General features: G+C 43.2%; 1 protein-coding gene across 1 annotated transcript in view; it reads right to left on the reverse strand.

Annotated features, from left to right (window-relative positions):
- Positions 1–22,231, reverse strand: part of LOC124619845 (vesicular inhibitory amino acid transporter) — a 106,672-nt gene that overhangs the window by 35,250 nt on the left and 49,191 nt on the right. The window lies entirely within an intron of this gene.

The raw sequence follows: 22,231 nt of genomic DNA on the forward strand, positions 1-22,231 counted from the left end.
GCGACACCAGTCATGCAACACACAATATAATCGTCACTGAGTGTACACCTGCCATATTGTCTATTGGTTCGCCACGCCGGTCGTACTAGAAATAACAAACTCTTTTCTTTCCAAAATGGTCCTAATATTTCAGGGACTGACCTTTCCGCTGTAGACGAACTGGCGAGGAGAGTCATTCGGCAAACATTACGAGCACGTTCCACCATTCCCTCGTTGCTTAATCTAGCTGTTGACTCCACAACAAATATGGCCTCCTGTACATTGCCTCACGGATACGGGAATATGCGATAAATCCATGATGACCATTAAATAATCCGTAAATGTACACTCCTGGAAATTGAAATAAGAACACCGTGAATTCATTGTCCCAGGAAGGGGAAACTTTATTGACACATTCCTGGGGTCAGATACATCACATGATCACACTGACAGAACCACAGGCACATAGACACAGGCAACAAAGCATGCACAATGTCGGCACTAGTACAGTGTATATCCACCTTTCGCAGCAATGCAGGCTGCTATTCTCCCATGGAGACGATCGTAGAGATGCTGGATGTAGTCCTGTGGAACGGCTTGCCATGCCATTTCCACCTGGCGCCTCAGTTGGACCAGCGTTCGTGCTGGACGTGCAGACCGCGTGAGACGACGCTTCATCCAGTCCCAAACATGCTCAATGGGGGACAGATCCGGAGATCTTGCTGGCCAGGGTAGTTGACTTACACCTTCTCGAGCAGGTTGGGTGGCACGGGATACATGCGGACGTGCATTGTCCTGTTGGAACAGCAAGTTCCCTTGCCGGTCTAGGAATGGTAGAACGATGGGTTCGATGACGGTTTGGATGTACCGTGCGCTATTCAGTGTCCCCTCGACGATCACCAGTGGTGTACGGCCAGTGTAGGAGATCGCTCCCCACATCATGATGCCGGGTGTTGGCCCTGTGTGCCTCGGTCGTATGCAGTCCTGATTGTGGCGCTCACCTGCACGGCGCCAAACACGCATACGGCCATCATTGGCACCAAGGCAGAAGCGACTCTCATCGCTGAAGACGACACGTCTCCATTCGTCCCTCCATTCACGCCTGTCGCGACACCACTGGAGGTGGGCTGCACGATGTTGGGGCGTGAGCGGAAGACGGCCTAACGGTGTGCGGGACCGTAGCCCAGCTTCATGGAGACGGTTGCGAATGGTCCTCGCCGATACCCCAGGAGCAACAGTGTCCCTAATTTGCTGGGAAGTGGCGGTGCGGTCCCCTACGGCACTGCGTAGGATCCTACGGTCTTGGCGTGCATCCGTGCGTCGCTGCGGTCCGGTCCCAGGTCGACGGGCACGTGCACCTTCCTCCGACCACTGGCGACAACATCGATGTACTGTGGAGACCTCACGCCCCACGTGTTGAGCAATTCGGCGGTACGTCCACCCGGCCTCCCGCATGCCCACTATACGCCCTCGCTCAAAGTCCGTCAACAGCACATACGGTTCACGTCCACGCTGTCGCGGCATGCTACCAGTGTTAAAGACTGCGATGGAGCTCCGTATGCCACGGCAAACTGGCTGACACTGACGGCGGCGGTGCACAAATGCTGCGCAGCTAGCGCCATTCGACGGCCAACACCGCGGTTCCTGGTGTGTCCGCTGTGCCGTGCGTGTGATCATTGCTTGTACAGCCCTCTCGCAGTGTCCGGAGCAAGTATGGTGGGTCTGACACACCGGTGTCAATGTGTTCTTTTTTCCATTTCCAGGAGTGTATTAGAGAGACAAAGCTGGTTGCTGTGGTATGTTAATCAAAAGGTTCAACAATACAATTACAGTTACAGATATCATTAGAGGAGATTACTTCAATCACTCAAATAAGCTATAAGCTCACCGGACAAGAAATTATTCACCGCCTTGGAAAGTCCACTGGCCGGTTTGCGGCGCCATAGACGGTGCAAGACTGGCGCCGGGAACTCATGTCAGCCTCCACGCCTGACGTAAGCCTTGGCAGTCAAATGGTGAGTACGTGCCAGCCGGTTGTGTGGAATCAAGGCAATAAGATGGGTCGATTTGGAGACGTGATAGAATGACAGAAAGGAGATACTGCGTTAAGACATGGCCATGACCACACCGTGAATCAAGTTACCGTATTCGTTGATGTATCAACGCAGACTGTCCAACGCGTGTACAGGGCATGATGTACCACTTGCAGCCATGTAATACGGACTAAGAACAGTGATTTCAATGGCGGCTGGTACCTAAATTAAATTGGAATTCGCTACTTTTACTGCTCTATAAACTTCACCTATCCAAAAAATTTAATTTTCTAAATTACTTTACATATTCCTGTGGTCCTAAAATTACCTTAAAATGAGCCTGAAGACATTCATGGGGTTGAATCTCCTGTAGGGGTACGAAGGACATTCACCAATTTCAGTTGCAAAATTCCAGAATTTCTTATGGACCGTCGTGGAATATTTCCGCTTCAGTCGCTATATTTTCATAAAGTTCCGACAGGCTATACGTAGCCTTCAAATGGCGTCTGGAACGGAGGTGTATTCCAGACAGAGAGCATTCATTCATTCATTCATTCATTCATTCATTAATCCTCGGTCCATAGATCATGTATACGACATTTCGTAATGATGTGGAACGCGTCACTTTAACATATGTTTTCTTTACACAAAATAATTAATTAATTAATTTTTATTACAGTTACTATTTCATATCTAAGAATTCATCTATTGAGTAGAAGGAGTTGTCATTCAAAAAGTCTTTTAATTTGCTTTTAAATGTTGGTTGGCTATCTATCAGACTTTTAATACTATTTGGTAAATGACCAAAGATTTTTGTGGCAGCATAATTCACCCCTTTCTGTGCCGAAGTGAGATTTAATCCAGAATAGTGAATATCATCCTTTCTTCTAGTGTTGTAGCTATGCACTACGCTGTTATTTTTGAAGTGGGATGGGTTATTAATGACAAATTTCATAAGTGAATATATGTATTGCGAAGGTACTGTGAATATCTCGAGTTCCTTAAATAAATGTCTGCAAGGTGATCTTGCAATGGATACTTTCTCTCTTAATGACGAATTGTCCCAAAATATGATGCCATATGAAAGCAGTGAATGAAAACAGGCATAGTAGGCTAATTTACTGATATGTTTATCACCAAAATTTGCAATATCCCTAAAGCATAAGTAGCTGAGCCTAACCGTTTCAGCAGATCATCGATGTGTTTCTTCCAATTCGATTTCTCATCAATGCACAAATTTTGCGTATTCTACCTACGCAACAGACTTATCAATGGTGTTATGCCATTTACTATACAGAATTCTATAAACTGTGTTTTCTCAAAATTTTGTGAGAGTCCATTTGCAAAGAACCACTTAATAATTTTCTGAAAGACATTATTTGCAATTTCCTCAGCTGATTCTCGCTTCTTGGGTGTGATTACTATACTTGTCACATCAGACAAAAGAACTAAGTTTACATCTTCATGAATATAGAGTGGCAAGTCGTCAATATATATTAAGAACAATAAGGGATCCTAGACTGAACCCTGTGGGACACCATGCTTGATCCTCTCCAGTTAGAGGACTCTGCTGGTTTTTGTAGACTATCTGTACTGTTATTGAGTTCCTTCAGGTGGAAAACCGAGGCATCGCAGATATTCGGTGGCGTTTGCATAATGTCTTCGGAGAGCTGGCAGTGAACAAAAGTACTGTGAGTCGTTGGGTGATGCGTCGGTTATCATCGCAAAGAGGTCGTGCAAGCCTGTTCGATCTCCTGCGTGCTGTCCGGCCGCATACAGCTGCGATTCCTGCAAATGTTGGAACGTGCGGAAACTCTCATTCTAGGTGATGGACGGATCACAATCAAACACCTCGATGCACAACTGAACGTCTCTTTTGGTAGTTCTGACTCACTCGTCCACCAGTTGGGTTACTGAAAGATGTGAGCTCACTGGGTCCCTCACCACCTAACAGAGGATCTTAAAGGGTAACGAAGGATCATCTGTGCAGAATTGTTTGCGCGTTACGAGGCTGATCGTGAAAATGTTTTGTCGAACATCTCACAAGCGATGAAACATGGGTTCATCCATTCGAACAGGGAGTTGCCCCACACCACTTCTGCCTGAAGAAAAGTTCAGAGCCTCATCCTCAGTTGGCAAAATCATTGCGACCGTCTTCTGGAACTCTTACGTCCGCATGGTGCAACAATCAACTCTGAAATGTATTGTGCTACCCTCAAGAACGAACTTCAGCGTGTTCCTCGCCACAATTCTCCTGACCCATGACAACACAAGACTTCACATAACTCTGTGGACCTGAGAGAAGCCCACTAAAACTTCATTGGACTGTTCTTCCTCATCCACCCTGCAGTCCTGACCCCGGACCTCCCGACTTCCATTTGTTTGGCCCAGTGAAAGATGCATTCCGTGGGAAGCAGTCCATGGATGATGGGGAAGTTGTTTATGTAGCAAGACGTTGCCTCAGACGTCGACCAGTAGAGTAGTACCATGCAGGCATAGAGTAAGGTGGTGTAAGGCCGCCGCACTGAATGGAGATAATCTTGAAATATAGGGTTTCGTAACGAAAAGAGTAGAGAATAATATGGTGTATTGGAATCCTGAATAAAACCAACCTGCTTTATGAGAAAAAATGTACTGCGTTACTTTTTGAAACCCCCTCATAATACGGCGTAAGAACAGGGATTGCAATGGCAGGAGGTGCCTAAAATGAATGATGGTTCACTATTTTTACTGCATCATATTCTTTACCACTCCACATAATTAAATTGTCTACACTACTTAAAATATTTCTGTGGTTCTAACGTTACCTTAAGATGAGCCTGACGGCGTTCGTGGGTTATATTTGTTCATGGGCTATATTATTGGAGGAAATCCATCCACCTTCCCTTTTTCGTGGATAATATGTTGATGACTGTCTCGTCGAAATCTGGAGGCCTGTGGATCATTTTTGTTTCGATAGGTGGCATGGCCATAGCAGAAAGCGTATCTTCGCCCAAGGTTCTTCTAAGAAGCGTTTTGATCCGTGACAGAATGGAGAAACACCTCTATGCTTCACGCTTTACCACTGGGATAGTAGCTACCAATTTCAAAAATTTCATAACGTCAACCAAAGGTTCTTGCAGGTTATTTTCAATTAAAAACTTCGGAAGGACTGTTGCATTTTTCATGCCTTGAAAATCGTTTTGAGAATAAATGATCTGTGGTTCTGTTTCTAGCTTGGCTTTGTTTAAATATGGATAGGACTGCACAATGGCGGAAATAATTTTTTCAAGAAATTTGTTTTTCAGTCAAGGGAAGAAGTGCAGGTAAAGTAAACTAGAGGCCGATAAGTGGCTGGAGAATTCAAACCTCTGTTCGCTCTGCTGAATTATTATGTCACATACTGTCTTCGCTGCTACATTCCTTGTTGTGTATATGCTCTCGCATCTTCTTTTTGCTACATTTGGGTCTTACTCGATTATGATATAATCAACATTCTCTAATATTCAAAATTTTGTTTTCGGTTTATTGTGATGGGATCAGTACAAGGTTTCCAGGTGGGGATTTATTTTATAAAATACCTCTAACCGAGAGGAAAATTTTCGGTGTTGCAGTTTCAACCTTACACCATATGCCTGATTCACAGTTGTCGTCTGGTTGCTTGCATGTTCACTGTGGTGAAGACATTCTAGAATGGCCTCTTTATTCTCATGAAATGAAATGATCATATGGCATTTATTGGCCGGGATATCCCCTTCGGGGTTCGGTCGCCGTATTGCAAGTCCTTTTAGTTGACGCCACTTCGGCGACTTGCGTGCCAATGACGATGAAAGACATATAACACCCAGTCCCCCGCAGGGAATCGAACCCGGGCCACCTTGCGTGGTTGGCGGTAACGCTACCGCTGCTCTACGGAAGCGGACAAGATAATATGCTGCTAAGGAGGAAGTATCATTACCAGATGCATTTAAAAATGTTCAGAATCTTTCATCAGGCTCTCTGGTAGATGATAGCTAACGAAATACCACAACCAAATGAAATTTATAAGATACATTGTAAGTTGTCAGGCAAATCCAACACCTTCCATGAAAACCCTGACATGATAAGCAAATCCAGTAGTATGTCACATAGCTCCGAATAAATCGTGACATTAAATTAACCAAAGTAATACAAGTAACGAGTGAGCAAATGGAATACCACAGACTAACACAAGAATGCCTAAATGCATGTCATACCTTCCCACCGTGAGACAGACGCAGTTCCGAGGGGAGAAACGAGAACAGAAGCCGAGAGCAGGACCGTGTTAAGCTAGAAGGCCCTACGATAAGGGACGGACACCCACGTCGCCAGCTAACCACCAGGACCACCCCCAAGCCCATGTTAAAAGCTAGAGCCCTCCAGAAGAACAATATAGATCTTACGATAACACAAAAAGGGCCACACCAGCCGCAAGTTTTAGCGTGAGACTTTTTCGCGTCTCTGTTACGTTGCAAACGTTAAAAACATTGCCCCACCACGAAAAGTAACTGCCAGGACCACCCCCCAGCTCATGTTAAAAGATGGAGCCCTCCAGAAGAACAGTATAGATCTTACGATAACACTAAAAGGGCCACACCAGCTGCAAGTTTTAGCGTGAGACTTTTTCGCGTCTCTGTTACGTTGCGAACTTTAAAAACATTGCCCCACCATGAAAAGTATAACGTTTCTCATTGGATAGACAGAATTTTTGTAGGCAGAGCTTAAGGTTAACATTGAGACACTGATTCGTCAGATGAAAACACAGCCAGATAGTTTTTTTTTAAACCAACATCGGTAAATTGTAGTAGGGAGAAGTTAGAAAGGAGTTGCTTCGGAGACGGCGAGCTGGATGGAGCTGCGCTGGCCGCTGCCCCCTGACGAACACCGACAAGGTAATGAACGCACGCGATGCCGCAGGCTTCACTCAGAACTGCAGAAGTCTCATCTGTTACATCCCCTTTTTACGTAATACTAGTGTCGATCGTCAATTGAAGCTCATGGTATTCACATTTGCTACGTAAGTTAAAATCTGAAACGCGATGATTTTTCTGTTATATAATTATTGAGAAGCCACATCAGCCACTGTAATTTACGACAAGTTAGATGAGTAATTAAAGATAATTGAGGGTCACTGTAGACCATTTTGATAGTTTTCTCTTTTGTAAAACTTAATTTAAACTTAGATTATAGATGTGATATGGCATAGGTCATCCTTCGATCCATTGTAGAACTTGGAAACCCATTCAGGGACTATTCGTTCACATTTTTGTTGAACGCAGTTGGTTTTTATCATCCTGTATTAAAATATTTCCTTTTATCAATAGTGCAATTTATAAACAATGTTTTGTGAGTAGAATAAAATTTCCAATGGTAAACTTAACTGCTTTTTCGACGTTATTTTATCAGCTAACTAAAAATAGGAAAGCCTTGAACCCCTTCCACTAAATTTAGTTAGTATTAAGATTCTTTTACAGGGAGTGCAGTGGAGCTGACGCTGAAATCATTAAGTATTTGGTTATATCATCGCTAGTCTCACTGAACTCTTCTGAACTCTACATGTCATGTGTTGTCTGGCGTCTCCTTACCAGCAACAGGTCCCAGGTTCAAACTAGTCAATTCCCTAAAAAACACGCTCAGAGCGTCGTTGCGCGAAAGTGGTAGGGAGACACGACATAGAACAAATAGAAACCACGCAGAATGTTGGAACATGAGAAGCTTCATCTGCTATCATAGACACAAAATCTGCCTTATTTATTTCTGCATTAAATTCCTCATGACACGCTCTAGTAAATAGTTTTATATTTCCTTGGATGTATTCTTAAAGACAGTATCTTTGTTCACGTGCTCTTTTACAACTGCATCCAAAGCTGAAGTGAAATTTATTAGCCCTCTGATTGTTCCTGTATTGTTACATTCGACATGTCCACGTAAAGCAACTTCATACTGGCCCCAGAACTTAATAGAGTCAATTGTTTTGAAAAGAACGTAACGATTTTTCCTTACGTTGTCATTGTGTGTTTCTATATTCTGTCTGAAAGCTGAGCTAAGCTGTTGCCTAATTTCTGATTTTCCGAATACTGATAAGTGTAAATAAACCTAAATGGAACAGATTCCGCATGCTTCTTCACCTTCTGTGTTTATGCCTTAGATATGAGACGCCAATGCATGTCCAGCTTGTATCTTTACTATTAGCAAACAGAAAACACGGAGAACAGACTAGTTTATTTGTAGAAATGTAACCTCAAATCCAGCTATATCTTTTATATATATTTTACCTGCATAATGTCTTACATTTCTCTACCAACCATAAAGCTGAGAAATTTGTTTCTAAAAGATACTGAACGTTGTTCATTCTTCGTTGAAAACACACTCCAAGAACAGATGAATAAGCACACGAACACTAAAGCACAATAAATAACTGAACACGCTGTTACGCGGCTGGAAGAAAACCTCTCCATTACGATGAAGACACACGTGCTAACTGCTTCAGTTGTTAGCTGCAGCCTTCCAATTCTGGTCAATTCGTGCGTTTCCGTCAGAGTCCTGCTCGCATTTGAGCTGATCTTTCCACCAGCGCAAATGCACGTGTTGCTACCGACTTTCGCATTGCCCTTCCCTGCCGAAGGAACGCCTTGAAACTTACTCACGGATATTCAGAAGGAAAAAATGGCTCTGAGCACTATGGGACTTAACATCTGTGGTCATCAGTCCCCTACAACTTAGACCTACTTGAACCTAACTAACCTAAGGACATCACACACATCCATGCCCGAGGCAGGATTCGAACCTGCGACCGTAGCGGTCACGCGGTTCCAGGCTGAAGCGCCTAGAACTGCACGGCCACACCAGCCGGCTTCAGAGGAAAAACTGGACCTCGGCAATGCCTGGGCATGTTGCGTGCTATCTGAACGACTTAAATGTATCTTGTATGATAAAAACACTTTGAAAATGCATGTAAAATGATCTAATAAGAGAAAGAAACGAAGAATGATTGTTTAACTATAGACGAGGGCTATTCGGAAAGAAAGTTCCGATCGGTCGCGAAATGAAAACCACAATCAAAATCAAAAATGTTTTATTTGCAACAGTTAGCTACAGATTCCAGCTACTTGTCTATGTAGGCATCCGCTTTCTAATAATCTCGTCATAGAAGGAAAAATGTTCAAATGTGTGTGAAATCTTATGGGACTTAACTGCTAAGGTCATCAGTCCATAAGCTTACACACTACTTAACCTAAATTAACCTAAGGACAAACACACACACCCATGCCCGAGGGAGGACTCGAACCCCCACCGGGATCAGCCGCACATCGTCATAGAAGACAGTCGCATGTATTTTCCTCCGATTCTCTAAGCTGTTCTACAGTGTGTTGCCTGTGCCAAAATGTTGTCCTAGCCAGCGCTTCATGTGAGCAGAGATAAACTCAGGGGAGCCAATTACGAAACTGTATTGTACAGGGTGTCCACAAAGTCTGGGTAGATAGAGAATTCTAATAAATATTCTATAAATATAAAAAAATGAATAATAATAATAAAATAAGTTCTAATGATTCTAATAAATTTTGTTTTTCCCAGATTGAATCTCTAAGGAAGATCGAGTGGAGCTGGTACTCTGTGGGCGAGGGTGGTCGTGTCGCAAAACTGCGGAAGTATTTAACCTTCGACACCCTCATAGCCAACCGATTTTTTTATTTCCGTCGGGAAATTAATCACTGTGTTTAAAGAAATAGGCAGCGTGTTGTACAAATCCCGTTCCTGAGGACCAGAGACTTCAGATAAAACCGAAGAGGCTGTCTTGGCCAAGGTTTATGATAGCCCAAATAAATCGATTCGTTGGTCATCCACGGACTTGGGTGTTCCAAGACCAGTCATCCACAAAATCCTGGCAGAGAAGAGATTTCATTCGTAAAAGTTACATGTATTGCATCACTTAAATGAAGATGACACCGATAGACGCATACAGATGTGTAATTGGTTTGCAGATAAATTGGATTAAAATATCAATTTCACTAAAGACTGTGTGTTGTTCAGTGAGGAAGCTGTATTTTATGTCAGTGGTGAAGTGAACAAATAAAATCTTCGATACTGACTTCAAGGCAATCCACATTGGATGAGTCCGTCCAAACAGCAGAGCTCCCAAAAGGTGATGGTGTGGTGTGGTTTGCCGCGAGCTCATGTGCTTTCTTCTTTGATGAACATGTCAAGTGTGAGACTTATCTGAACATGCTAACAGACAAATTAATGCTTCAAATTGAGCGTTTGGGTGAGGGACTTCCAGACTGGTTTCAGCAGAATGAAGCACCTGCTCATTTTAGTGTAGCTGTTATAGATTGGTTGAATGACAATGTTCCTCACTGGATTAGGAGAAGAGGTCACGTGGAGTGATCCCCTCGTTCGCCGGATTCTCCAATTGATTTCTTTTTCTGGGGTATGCTAAAAGAGAAAGTTTACTAGATGAAGTTTTAAAAATTAAACCACCTGACAGAACGCATTACCAGTCACTGTACTGAAAACGAAATCAGGTCAGACATATTTCATCGAGTTCATCTTAACCTTGCAAAGCGCGTCAAATTATGCATTCAAAAGCATGGAGATCTATCTATCTATTCTATCGCTTGAGCCTTGTCCTGCAGTTACGCAGGGTCAACGATTGTTAATCGAATTTGGCATGTAAATGTTTAAGGGGTGGCCGGATGCCCTTCCTGCCGCCACCCCGTACCCCCCCGGGATGGAATTAGTGTACCCCAATTGTCTGCGTCGAGTGTAGTCCATGGAATAGTGCAGAAGTCTTCAGATGTCTGCAAGCCTTGTAACTGAGGCGGAACATGGGGACCAGCCCGGATATTCACCTAGCGGGATGTGGAAAACCGCTTAAAAACCACATCCAGGCTGGCCGGCACATCGGCCCTCGTCTTGAATCCGCCGGGCGGATTCGATCCGGGACCGGCGCGCCTACCCGAGTCCAGGAAGCAGCGCGTTAGTGTTCTCGGCTACCCTGGTGGGTTATTCAAAAGCATGGAGATCATGTTGAAAATATTATTTATTAACATTAAAGTGAGTAAAATGTGCTTAATTATTATTTCTTAGAATTCCCTATGTACCCATTCATGGGAAATCTGTAGGTATCGAACACTTTCCATTGAAAACGGTGCAGGAGCATCTTCATCATTTTTGCAGAGTGCGGCCGAGAATTGTCACGAAAAAGAAATTGCATGACAGTCATGTTATGTGGGCTGCATGACACCAGGCGAAATCTCTCACCAGGCCATCACACTTGGCGGGAGACACTATTTTCTAGAAATCTTTAGGTCACTGTGAGCTCGATGTCGTGTGACTAGGGCCTCCCGTCGGGTAGACCGTTCGCCGGCTGCAAGTCTTTCGATTTGACGCCACTTCGGCGACTTGTTCGTCGATGGGGATGAAATGATGATGATTAAGACAACACAACACGCAGTCCCTGAGCGGAGAAAATCTCCGACCCAGCCGGGAATCGAACCCAGACCCTTAGGATTGACATTCTGTCTCGCTGACCACTCAGCCACCGGGGTCGGACACTGTGAGCTCAGAACTGAAAAGAGCTACGTGACGCCATCGACGGGCGTACAAAAGACACTGACCAACACATCTAGGGTTTCCATTTCGTGCCGATCGGACGTTACTTTCCGAACAGTCCTCGTACGTGTATAATCTGCACAGTCTACTTTTCTTTCCAGGGGCTCACTGAACAACTGATGTGCAGCCACTGAGCGGCTGCAGAAATATTCTTACCAGTGAGGACTGCAGACGAGTGTCACACTTTTTCAATGACGATCCCTTACAAACCCGATAGGAATTGCCGCTATCAGTGAATGCAGGTATTCTTCAACTAATTCTCTAGCGAGGCATGCGGTAGAAAATTGGATGCGGGTACCTCGAAAAAGCCCATTGTACGCACCGACACATAAAGTTGCACGTCTTCAATGGGTCAATCAGAGCAGAAACTCGACACTAGATGACTGGAGCATGTGGTGTGGTCCGTCAGTCGCAATTTTGCATCTTTTCAAATGAGGGGAGGTGACGACTAAAGCGACTGTGCAACACTGGGGACAGTCCCGTTTTCCTAGCTACCAACAGCCGTGTTTACGGGGCTGGAAATACAGGCTCCAGGCTGCGCGAGATGTGCCTCGTCTGGACTGCTAAATCATCCGATCTCAGTCCCATAAAAAAGTCTGGGATTATATGGAACAGTGGGTGGAACCTAGCGATCACCGTCTCCCCCGACTGAAAGCGCTGTGGGATCTGATCATCAATTAGCTTCATCTCGATATGGCATACCTGAAGTATCTCATGAGCTCTTTTCCTCACTGATCTGACGCGACTGTCCAGACTGGATGCAGGTGTTACTGCAGGGTACTAGCGTCAACAATTTCACCTGGTATGCAAGATAGATCAGATAGGCGAAATACTATCAGACTTAAAGATGAGTGTAGTAATTCCAACTGAAAAGAAGGCAGATGCTGATAGGTGTGAATACCGCGGAACCATCAGTTTAATAACTCATTGTTACAAAATTTTGACACGGATTATTTGCAGAAGAATAGAAAAATTGGTAGAAGCCGACTTCGGGAAAGATTAGTTTGATTTCTGCCGAAATTTAGGAACACGCAAGGCAATACTGACCGTACGATATATTTTAGGAGGCAGACTGAGTAGAGGCAAACCTACGCTTAGAGCATTTGTAGTTTTAGCGAAAGCTTTTCACGATGTTGACTCGAACACATTCTTTGAAATTCTGAAGGTAGCAGGGATAACATACAGAGAGTTAGAATTTATCTTCAACTTGGACAGACACCAGACAGCGGCTATAAGAGTGGAACGTCATGAAAGGGAAGCATTAGTTGAAAAGGAAGTAAGATGAGTTGTAAGAGGGTAAGTCAAATATAGACCGGAACTTCTTTTTATAAGTTTATTTAAGCTTCAGAAAAATTCATAAGCATGACCTTATTTTTCTACATCGGTTCCTGAATGGAAACCACATTTTTCCCAGAGGATAGGCAGTTTCTTGATGCCGTTTTCGTAAAATAAATGTGAGTTTGACAGCAGCCAGTTACACACACACACTTTGATAGCGCCATCGTTGTCAAATCTGTGTCCTCCGACTGATTCCTTTAGGGCTCCAAACAAATGAAAATCGCTGGGTGGTAAGTACCGGATTTTCTAGTGTGGTCAAGAACAACTCATGAATCTTTGTTGAGTCCGGGCAGCTGTGTGGTGTCGAGCGTCGTCATGAAGCAGGATCAGGTCGCAGATTGGGAATGCGCGCCTTTTCTGACGATATGTGAGTTTTGTTTGGTCCGAAAGTTGGCAGTAGTATGCAGCGTTCACAGTACGGCGTTCGCGCAGAAACTGTATGAGAAGAACTGCTTTAAAACAAAGAAAGATTATGGCGAATATTTACCTCAGTCATGCTGGTCCTGGGGCGACATCGCTGAGCCGGATTCTCAGCAGCCGCCTGTCTTCGTAAAAATTGTGTGTGTGTCATGTATACTCATCAGTCCTTCTCGGGATGTGGCCCCCGAACTGTGCCACATGTCTGTTCAAAATTTCAGACGGTTTTGCGTCTGTTCTGAGAAACTTGATTGTAATGCATTGCACAGCAGATGACGGTGTGTCTTGCCCTGACATTGCGATTCTGACTAAAGAAACGGTAAGACAATATTTTAGCTGTGGAGAACAATCATCGGGAACGAAAACAACAATGAGCAGAGATTACATCGCTCTCCGTTTACAAAAAGGCTTGTGAAACATTCATTTTACGAAAACGGCATCAAGAAACTGCCTATCCTCTGGGAAAACAGTGTTTCCCATTCAGGAACCGATGTAGAAAAATAAGGTCATACGTATGAATTTTTCTGGAGCTTAAATAAACTTATAAAATAGAGCCGCTGTCTGGTGTCTGTCCAAGTGGAAGATAAATTTTAACTCTCTGTATGTTATCCCTGCTATCTTCAGAATTTCAAAGAATGTTTTCGGGTCAACATTGTGAAAAGCTTTCGCTAAATCTACAAACGTTGTAAACGTAGGTTTACCTCTACTCAGTCTGCGTCCTAAAATATGTCGTACGGTCAGTACTGCCTTGCATGTTTCTAAATTTCGGCAGAACCGACAGTAATCTTTCCCGAGGTCGGCTTCTTCCAGTTTTCCCATACTTAAGCAAATAATCCGTGTCAAAATTTTGTAACAATCAGTTATTAAACTGATGGTTCCGTGGTATTCACACCTATCAGCATCTGCCTTCTTTTCATTTGGAATTACTGCACTCATCTTTAAGTCTGATAGTATTTCGCCTGTCTGATCTATCTTGCATACCAGGTGAAATTGTTCAATTATGGTATGTTATCTTCAAGATCTCCGTAATTCTGAGGGGCCGGCCGGTGTGGCCATGCGGTTCTAAGCGCTTCAGTCTGGAACCGCGTGACCGCTACGGTCGCAGGTTCGAATCCTGCCTCGGGCATGGATGTGTGTGATGTCCCTAGGTTATTCAGGTTTAATTAGTTCTAAGTTCTAGGCGACTGATGACCTCAGAAGTTAAGTCCCATAGTGCTCAGAGCCATTTGAACTAATTCTGAGGGAATGTCGTCTACTCCAGGTGCCTTGTTCCAACTTGGGTATTTTCACTGCTCTGCCAAGTTCTTGTCCCGTTTATATTTCATTCACTCCCGTAATCTATCCAGAAACGTATTTAATCTGTACAAACGTATTTAATCTGTACGCTGAGTAAGAAGTGAAGGAAACCAAGGAGAATTTTGGAAGGGAGAATTAAAGTTTACGGACTAAAAACGTTAGGACTGCCGATGACATTGTAATTCTGTCAGAGACGCCAAAGGTCTTGGAAACAAGGGCCCCCATAGCCAGGGGTAGGGAGTGGAGCGGCCCCTCTAGCTCTCAAGGAATCGCAAAACTTAAGTGTAATCGGTCGTTTATCTTTCAAGAAAAGTTGGTATTATGTAGGTTGTAACAGGAACAGAATTGGAACTTTTGTGGGTATTTACAAATTGCCATTCGTCTTCCAAAATATTAAAAATACTCCAAACCCCCAGGTCTAGGCCCCGCCTTCAGACTGTCGTAAGAGCCTCTGTGCTTGGAAGAGGGGTTAAACGGAACGGGCTGCGTCTCGAAAGACGTTAAAAGACGAACATTAACGAAACCAAATCAAATACAATGAAATATAGTCGAATTAATTTAAGTGATGCTGAGAGATTTAGATTAGGAAATAAGACACTTGCTACTTGGCAGAAAAATAACTGACCATGTTTGAAGCAAAGAGAAAGTAAAATCCAGAGAAATTTGTTAACATCGAATATAAATTTGAGTGTTAAGAAGTCTTTTCCGAAGGTATTTATATGAGATGTAGTCTTGTACGGACGTGAAACATGGACAACGAACAGTTGAGACAAGAAGAGAATGATGATGATGAAGTCCCACACTCCTTCACAGAGCGTAGGGGAACGATGCGGGAGACCCGCACCGCCGCACTAGGCTAGGTCCTAATGGAGGTGGTTTACCATTGCCTTCCTCCGACTGTAATGGGGATGAATGATGGAGATGATGGTTCAAATGGTTCAAATGGCTCTGAGCACTATGGGACTTAACATCTATGGTCATCAGTCCCCTAGAACTTAGAACTACTTAAACCTAACTAACCTAAGGACAGCACACAACACCCAGCCATCACGAGGCAGAGAAAATCCCTGACCCCGCCGGGAATCGAACCCGGGAACCCGAGCGTGGGAAGCGAGAACGCTACCGCACGACCACGAGATGCGGGCAATGGAGATGATGAAGACGACACAACAACACCCAGTCATCTCGAGGCAGGTGATAATCCCTGGCCCCGCCGGGAATCGAATCCGGGACCCCGCGCTCGGGAAGCGAGAACGCTACCGCGAGACCACGAGTTGCGGACAGAAGAGTATAAAAGCTTTCGATATGTTGAGTAACAAAAAAAAATCCTGGAGATTAGATGGGTAGATGAATAATTAGTGAAATGTTTGTGAACAAAGAGGGAAGAAACAAGGGATCGATTGATAGGATACGTAACGAGGCATCAGGGAATAATCATCTTGCTAACGGAAGGAAGTGTGTGAGTTTGGGTCGAGGGTGGGGAGAAACCAAGGGATGAATTGGGTAAGCTGGCTGAAATGGGTATTGGTTGCAGTAGTCATTCAGAGATGAAGAGGCTTGCAATGGATATACTAACTTGGAGAGCTGCGTCAAACCAGTCTTAGGACTGAAGACCACAACAACAAATACCTGTATTAAGTCAAACTGAGTGTCTTTCAAAAATTTGAATATATGCTTTTAAATTAAAAATGAGGATTTATGAGTTTAGCCTGTAAATGTTAGTGATACAATTTTAGTGATGTTTTACCAGCAGCAATGGGGTGGCTTGCCTGTTGTTATTGCGAAAGGTGAAAATGATGGTGATCTAATATTTCTTGATTTGCCACAAAGAACTTACAGCACACGTGTGGGAACCTTAGAAGCAAAGGGTGAGGGAGGTTACATAGCGTTGAGGATCATGGTTGTAGAATAGTAGGGGTAGTTTGGAATGGACTCGAGGATATTATGCGTAGTATTTCGTTGGACTGCAAGGATTTTCTACTCAATCCCAATTTTTTTCGACATCCCTCATGTCATACAGTGTCACTCTTCGTATAAAAGAGTTCCAAAGCAAATACAAGTTTTAAATACTTTAAGAAAGGGATAAATGTTTATATGTAAACGAAGTGATTGTAGAGACAGTGCGTCGAAAACTCATGGTGGCAGTGTTGTCTTTTGAAACGAAATAAATAGACAATGCACGCAGTGCCACAATGGGGCGGGACAGACAGGGAGAGGGTCGTTAGCTTGAGTGGTTCTGAGGCTGCAGGCGATGTAGACCAGCAGGTCAGTAGGTGGAATGGGGTGGAATGTAGGACGGTGTGTCGTCGGAAAGTGCTCGGGATACGGTTTAACAGCACGGAGGTTGGGCCAGGCTATTGAGAGAAAGGAAAATGAAGTGATGGGAGATTTTGTATGGGGAACAGTAGAGGGCAGAAGGGTGGTGGTTAGATCTGATGGGGAGGATAATTTTTTGAGATAATTCTGTGATTTGGAAGTGGAATCCGTTGATATTGCTTTGCAAAAGGAGAAAGGGAGGAACATTAGTCTTCTCGACTTGTCGATGACAGTGGCATTATCATAGGAAACACACCGTCACTTGCGTCTATAATTTAGAGAAGCCAGGGAAAAACTTAAATCAGAATGGTCGGATGGGCATTCGAACAGCTGTGTTTCCGAATACGAGTTGCAAATGCTGATCAGTGATTACTCGACCAGACAGCATGGCAGTAGCACTGGTGAGGACCCGGACTGCGAGCAGGTGAAGAATCGAAGGCGTGGGTTGTAAAGGTGCTGGTAAAGGGTTCTTGTTGGATGGTGTAAGTGTATGCGGCTAGCAAGGTGAAAAGCACAGGGGTCAGGGATTCCGTAGCAGATGATGAGTCGGAACAAAACTCTAGAAGCGCAAAGGATCGTGGAAGGGTGCAGATTGTATAATCTACTGCACGGTTTATGTTGGATGGTTAATAGGAGGGAGCTACAGATTAGTTCCCGCTGACAGGTATTTGGAGATATTTCAATGTGTTGGTTATAGTATTAAGCTTCGATGGTATCGATATGAAAGGGTATTTGTGGTTGGATTAAATGTAGGAATAGTAGCCTCAGATTTTTCCCGGATAATGCAGTTATATGTAAGGATAATGAAGTTATATGTAATGAAATATTGTCCAAAAAAAGCTGTACAAATATTCACTCAGATATTGATAAAATTTCAAAGTGGTGCAAGGCATGAAAACTTGTTTTCAATATTCATATATGTAAAATTTTGCTCTTCATAAAACGTACAATCGTACGACTACGTATCAACACAATTTTCGAGGGAGGGAGTGGGGGGGGGGGGGGGGGGTACGAAATGAACACATACGCTCAGTGGTAGGTAAGGTAGGTGGTTTATTTCGGTTCATTGGTTGGTTGGTTGGATACTGTCAAAATTCTCTCTGTTAAGAAGGGAAATTGCTTAAAGTTGGCTTGTGTGCCTCAGAATACTGCATAAGCGTTTCAGGCCTGAACTGTCAATGCTTAAAGGAAAACCCAAAACTATACATCGCAAGCCTGTTAACACATTTTCAAGTACTAAAGGAGGAATCTAGGAGGGTACAACAGTCCCGTTGGGACTGCGAAGACAAGATTGGTCTGACTTCAGCATGCACAGAATAGGAATGGGAAAACCGACTGGTTGAAGCTGACACCATTATTTTAGTTCTGAATAACAGGTATTTTTTGGTGTTTGTTTGATCTCGGTTATAACAGGTTTTTTCAATTTTTACTAATAACTGAATTAAAAACGGCATCTCAATTTTCCATAGCAGCAGTGCTAAAATTTTTTGTTTCTAAATAATTATTTTTTTTAAAAACCGAGTAATCTTTATTCGTGAAATTTCTATTGCTTTACAATATTGGATTATTATAGAAATTGTCCGCCCCGGTAGCTGAATGGTCAGCGTGACAGAATGTCACTTCTATGGCTCCTAGTTCGATTCCCGGCTGGGTCGGAGATTTTTCTCCGCTCAGGGACTGGCTGTTGTGTTGTTTTACTCATCATCATTTCATCCCCATCGACGCGCAAGTCGCAGAAGTGGCGTCAAATCGAAAGACTTGCACCAGGCGAGCGGTCTACCTGACGGGAGGCCCCCTAGTCACACGACATTTATTTACTATAGAAATTTAGAATAGCGATCAGTACTGTTTTACTAGCAACGCCTACAGTTATAAATTAGCAACAAACACATTACATAAGAATCCGTACAACATTGGTGAGACAATAGCGCAGCATTGTAATGGCGTGGCGTATTAGACGGTGCGCGAAACTTGCCGCACCTGGTCCATAAGATAGTTTCTTCTCGTTGCGCAATGGTACCATCCCTAGTTGGTAAGTGTTATACAGAGTGCGGTAGCAGTGAACTATAATGCTCCACTTGCTTTAAAGGATTAAAAGAATAACAGGAACCACAACAAACTTGCAACACATGTAAGGCGAAAAAATAAAAAGACAGCCAGAGTTCCTTGGAAGACAAAGTTGATGTACCTAAAATTTAATTGACGTGCTATAAACTTCATATAATAACTGAACCCTCGGTTGCTTTAGGTTGAAAAATTGATACCAACCAAAAGTGACGATGCAGGGAAGCTGTTGCCGCACCCGGTTCATTCACTTTCGCAATCTTTGCTGAAGACAATAACACAGATTTATGCTGCAGCCTCAGCCCCATATAGATCGAGATCTCGTACTCCATCGGCTTCATTATAATTTTTCAATGTTTCTTCAAAGTTTACGTTTATTGCTGAAAGTGATACCAATTAAAATCGAAAATCTGTTATTTCAGGAACAGGTTATAGTGAGCAGGTTACACTGGAGACGAAGAGTACCGGTGTAACTGAGACCTGGTTGTTCTGGCGATAAACGTCATCCCTAGCAGAGAGGCGTTTATGCAGCCATTCTTCTCGCGATCCACACTCGAGTGGTACGGGAACAAACCCTAGTACATAGAACAATGAGAAGTACATCTACTACCCACATCACATTTATTTGCAGAGTGTAGATGTACGAGGGGGTACGCAAAAAGGCCGGAATTACTTTTTTAAAGTTATATATTTTCAAATTGTCTACAAAACAATCTTATCCCTTTCAAAATACTCTCCATTAAAACTAATACAATTGTCCCACCGGTGCTTACACTGCTCGAAGCAATTTTATAGTGATCTTTAGAAATGGCCGACGTCTTCTACCTCGTTTTTTCTCGACTACTTCAGTTTTGTCAAGTCGGTGTCCTTTCATGCCCCTTTTCATGCGTGGAAATAAAAAAAAAAGCACAGAGTGAAGGCGCGTGGGGCACCGGAACCATTTTTAGCCAAAAACTGTCTAACAGAGATGGCTGTGTGTGCTTATGTATTGTCGTGGTGGAAGAAGCAGTTTCATGTCTGCCACAAATCGGGTCTTTTTGACAATAACGGTTGTGCAATCTTTTTAAAATTTTCAAATAAAAGGTTTGATTGACGATCTGACCTAGGGGAACAAGCTCTGAATGAACTACGCCCGTGACATCAAAAAAGCAAATCAGCATTGTTTTGTTATTTGATTTGGCTTGACGATGTTTTTCTGGATGAGGTGTTGATGACATCTTCCATTGGCTTGACTGTTGCTTTGTTTTTGGGTTGTAACCATAGCACAATGACTCATCACTAGTAACAACCTTTGGCAGAAAATATGGATCAGTTACAAGCTGTTATTTCAAAGTACGACGTGTTTCAACTCGACGTTCCTTTTGATTGTCAGTCACAACCCAAGGAAGAAACTTGGCAGCAGCCCTTTTCATTCCCAAATCTTCCGTTAAAATCCGCTGAACAGAGCTCCAAGATAACCCACTAATCTCTGAGAGTTGATCAATTGTCTGTCGACGGTCTGTGAGCACAAGCTCTGGAATTTTTTCAATATGTTCATCGATTCAGGCAGGTGACAGACCTCCAGAACGACGTGTGCCATCAACCGACAAGCCGCCATTTTTAAATCGACCAAACCAGGGATAGGCTTGAGTTTTTCCCATAGCGTCGTCTTGATAAGCTGTTTTCAACATTAAAACAGTTTCAGCAGCATTTTTACCGAGTAGAAAACAAAATTTCACAGCTGCACGCTGCTCGCTTAAACTTGCCATCGTAAAAAACGAAACAAGAACAAAAGAGCGCTAGCAAAAACGCTCACTTCAGATTAGCAGCACAAGCCAGGTCGACAACACAGGCGGCACTGAACTGGCTAGACTTGGCCACTGTTTCTATGTTTCGATACAGTGTATCGATACGTGGAACTGTTTCAGTGTTTCGGAACGGCTGTGGTTCACTGTTTCGAAACAGTGGTGTTTCATTCCGCCCCTGTTTCGGATAACCGCACCAGATTCGATCTCGAGCCAGACACAGAAACTGTATCGTTGTTTCAAAATAGGGCTGTTTCAGTCTACCTGTGCTTGGAACGGACTAACTGTATCGAAACAGTGATGTTTCATTCCGCTCTGTGTCGGACGAGATTCGGGCTCGGCACAGGTACTGAAACACAACATACCACTTCATGAAACACCTTCAAGTGTGTCGAAATCTTTTTGACAAGCAACAGAATGAAGCTTAAGATATCCGAAAATAAAGCTTCGTTTCTAGCTGACTGTCCTATTACGAAATGGAGTAACATCTGCTTTATAAACACTAACCAAACAATAAAACAACGCATACTATTCACATTCAAAATAATAAATATGTGAAAATTATTCGATTAAATTACACTTTTTTATGACATACGCTTCTCTGGTCATGTACAGTAATCATATTAAGAAACGCAAGTAAGCCTAAAACATTTTGAATAAAAAAAAAAAAGACGTAGAGTGACAGTTATTAGACATATACATAAATTTGATGTAGGTATAATTGCAAGCAATCTGTTTGACACATCTCTTATAGTGTAATGGTGAACGGGAAGGGCTGGAAAGCATGGTGAATTTATAGTAACGGTTCGAAACATCTTGAAAGACAATTTTTTTCTGTTATATTTTATTATTTATTCGAATTATTTGGCGTTATTTGTGAGTCTATAGTCACTGTGCCTATTATCCACAATGATTCCCTTTGTGTGCATGGAAATTAGCACAGGATGGGTATATTAGCCATACTAGCGGAATGTGGGAATCCGAGTAGCATATCCGTTGTTTCTGCAGTATGGGTATATTAGCCATACTAGCGGAATGTGGGAATCCGAGTAGCATATCCGTTGTTTCTGCAGTTTGTTCCCACCTCCAGTACCGTTCGTGGTGGTTCTTCTGTCTTCAGCTACGGCTGTCCTCAGCCAATTGAAAAGTATGAAAGTCACACGACACGAAAGCAGCGCATTTGCTGCAGGAAATACGAAACTGCCAAGACGCCCAAATGATAGTTTCATACTTTCTGAGATATGATTAGCGCTCTCGCACCTCATTTGTGTTTATATGGACATACTTATACAGTATAAAATGTGTAGGTTTATTAGATTACAAAACAGAAACTGTTTCACTGTATCGAAACAGCGTATCGAAACATTACATTGTACTGTTTCATTTGTTTCGAAA

Source organism: Schistocerca americana, chromosome 6 (genome assembly GCF_021461395.2).
Source record: "Schistocerca americana isolate TAMUIC-IGC-003095 chromosome 6, iqSchAmer2.1, whole genome shotgun sequence".
In the NCBI taxonomy this organism is placed as follows: domain Eukaryota; kingdom Metazoa; phylum Arthropoda; class Insecta; order Orthoptera; family Acrididae; genus Schistocerca; species Schistocerca americana.